Source organism: Sapajus apella, unplaced genomic scaffold (assembly GCF_009761245.1).
Source record: "Sapajus apella isolate SASKATOON/1434 unplaced genomic scaffold, GSC_monkey_1.0 scaffold6004, whole genome shotgun sequence".
Classification (NCBI taxonomy): Eukaryota; Metazoa; Chordata; class Mammalia; order Primates; family Cebidae; genus Sapajus; species Sapajus apella.
In genome coordinates this window covers 1509-4094 of record NW_022442928.1, presented here as the reverse complement: position 1 = coordinate 4094, position 2586 = coordinate 1509, and the positions used below count along the sequence as shown (strand labels likewise).

General features: G+C 65.7%; 1 long non-coding RNA gene across 1 annotated transcript in view; it reads right to left on the bottom strand.

Moving 5' to 3' along the window:
- Nucleotides 1-371: 371 nt before the first annotated feature.
- Nucleotides 372-2586, bottom strand: part of LOC116547982 — a 2691-nt gene continuing 476 nt past the window's right edge. Inside the window, exons 2-4 of the long non-coding RNA XR_004267253.1 lie at nucleotides 1343-1453; nucleotides 762-926; nucleotides 372-591 (exon numbers count right to left, since the gene is read on the bottom strand). This is a non-coding gene — a long non-coding RNA (uncharacterized LOC116547982). The remainder of the gene's footprint in view (nucleotides 592-761; nucleotides 927-1342; nucleotides 1454-2586) is intronic.

The window sequence follows — 2586 nt, the reverse complement described above, 5'->3', positions numbered from 1 at the left end:
TGGGACATGGGTGGGAACACGCTGGGGGCCACCACACACACCCAGCCGGGACATGGGTGGGAACACCCCAGGGGCCGCCACCCACACCCAGCCTGGGACATGGGTGGGAACACCCCAGGGGCTGCCACCCACACCCAGCCTGGGACATGGGTGGGAACACCCCAGGGGCTACCACCCACACCCAGCCTGGGACATGGGTGCAAACACACTGGGGCCACAACCCACACCCAGCCTGGAATGTGGCTGGGAATGCCCCAAGATCACACCTCAGCCTCCTTCCTGAACCCGGTCTGAGATTCCAACCTCTGAGCACCCTGAGGTGGGTCTGGAGTGGGCAAAGCTGGGCTCCTGGGCCTGGCCAGCGACCCGCTGTGACTTCCCCTTTCTTCCCTTCCTCCCTGCCCCCGCGCCCTCTCTCTCACCTACCAGGGCATAGGGCGATGTTGCAGAACTTGGTTTGCTTCTCTGGACCCTCACAGGGGTTGCCCCCAAACTGTGGGGGCCTGCAGGTGCGCGTGCGATCCCGAAAGCCACGGCCACAGGTGCTGGAGCAGAGACTCCAGGGTGACCATTCATCCCAGGCACCATGCACTGCAGAGAGATGGAAAGCACTGCTGCCCTCTGCTGCCACTGCCCCTCCTGCCCTGGCTGCCCGCCGCCCTGGCCCCCCACTGCACTGGCCCCCCGCCGCCCCGGCCGCCCACCGCCCCGGCCCCCCGCCGCCCCAGCCCCCCGCCGTCCCAGCCCAAGGCCCCACCCACCTGGGCACACAGCAGAGTTGTTGCACAGCCGCTGCTCGCGCAGGGGCCCACTGCACTGCGTGCTGTAGGAGGAGGACACGCAGAAGCGCGTGCGGGTCTGCCAGCCCTCGCCGCAGGTGCTGGAGCACACGCTCCATGGGGACCACTCCTCAGCTGCTGGGTCACCTGCAGGCCCCACTACAGTGTCACAGGCCTGCTGCCATCGGGCCGCAGTCAGACCTCGGCCGGACCCCACAGTGGGAGGGCCGCCCTGCTGGGGAGCAGGCAGAGGGGCTGGGCAGAACCCCTGGGCCTTCGAAGCAGGCTGACCTCAAGAACTGGCCATTTCCCCTATAAGGTTGGGAGCTCTGAGGGCCAGCCTGTGCCATCCCTGGGCCTCTGGGGTCTGGCCAGGGACAGGCCTCTTCACCTCACACCAGTTCCCCTAACGCCAAGCAGTCAGGAAACAAGAGTCCTGCACCTAAGAGGGTAGTCTAGTTATGGCATGTTATTCAACTCACTACTCATAACTAGTGGTGGTTGTTAACTTACAGTATTTTCCCAAAGCCCTAGTCCTGCCCAACCCCCTCCCGGCAGCTCACCAGTCTGGGGGGCCGGGAACCCAAAGTGCTGCAGCTCGTCCCCCAGCTCCTCACGCCGCCGGGCATCTGTGGACCTCAGGGACTGGCTCCGGGAGCTGGTGCGCCCAGCGGCTGCAGGACGGGCTCAGGTCAGCGCAACAGAAATGCTTTACCCCCGTCATCTCTCTCTGTGGCCACAGTGCTCTGAGCCCCCCAGCACTGGGCCACCTGGCCCCCCTGGGCAGCTGGGAAGCCAGGAACCAGAGCGCCCAGTGTGGCACCAGTCCACATCTGGCCACGAGGGATCCCTTCCTGTGGGTCCTGTCTCCCGCGCCCCGTGACCCCTTTCTCACTGCCTCCATCGCCCACAGGCTGGCAGTCACCTGCAGAGCGGCTGCTCTCCCCTGCCTGGCACCCCAACAGCGCCCCTGCCTCCCTCCCACAGCCCAGCTGATGTCCTGGGGCCCTCCCCAGGCTCCTGAGAGGAGCTCTTCTCCCCAGAAAAGTTCACCAAGGAAAAAGCAACCCAAATAATGACAGTCTCATTACAACGTGATTTAACTTTATGAAAACAGCTAAAAAATGCATGGGGCCATTAGAGAGCCTTATTAGACAAACATTCTGGAAGCAGCACCCAGCTGGGGCAGGCAAACTGGCTTGACCAAGGCTCCCACAACCAGCCTTCCGCATGCCCTCCCAAGACCCCAATCCACAGACAGGAAGAAAACCCCATCTAGTCCCACGCAGCCTCAAGCACCACCCTCTTCGGGGTCCTAACCACTGCTCCTCTGGCTAGACCCCACCCCAACGGGCCAGTCCCGGGAGTTTTGGTCCCGCTTCTTAGAGTCCAGATCCACCCTATTCCCTTTCCTGCAGACCCCGCCCCTCCTTGGTTCCACCCCCCAGCCCCCCCCCGGCCCTGCACCCCCCCCCCGCCCCCCCCCCCCCCCCTCCCTCCCCCTCCCGGCCCCCCCAGGGCCCCGCCCCTCCCTCACAGGCCCCGCCTCTCCAGGGCCCTGCCCCCGCCCCGCCCTCAAAGACCGCTCCTCTCCAGGTCCCCACCCTCGCACCTCCCTCATAGGCCCTGACTCCACAGAACTCCGCCCCCGCTCCTCCCTCATAAACCCCGCCTCTCCAGGGCCCCGCCCCTCCCTCACAGGCCCCGCCTCTCCAGGGCCCTGCCCCCGCCCCGCCCTCAAAGACCGCTCCTCTCCAGGTCCCCACCCTCGCACCTCCCTCATAGGCCCTGACTCCACAGAACTCCG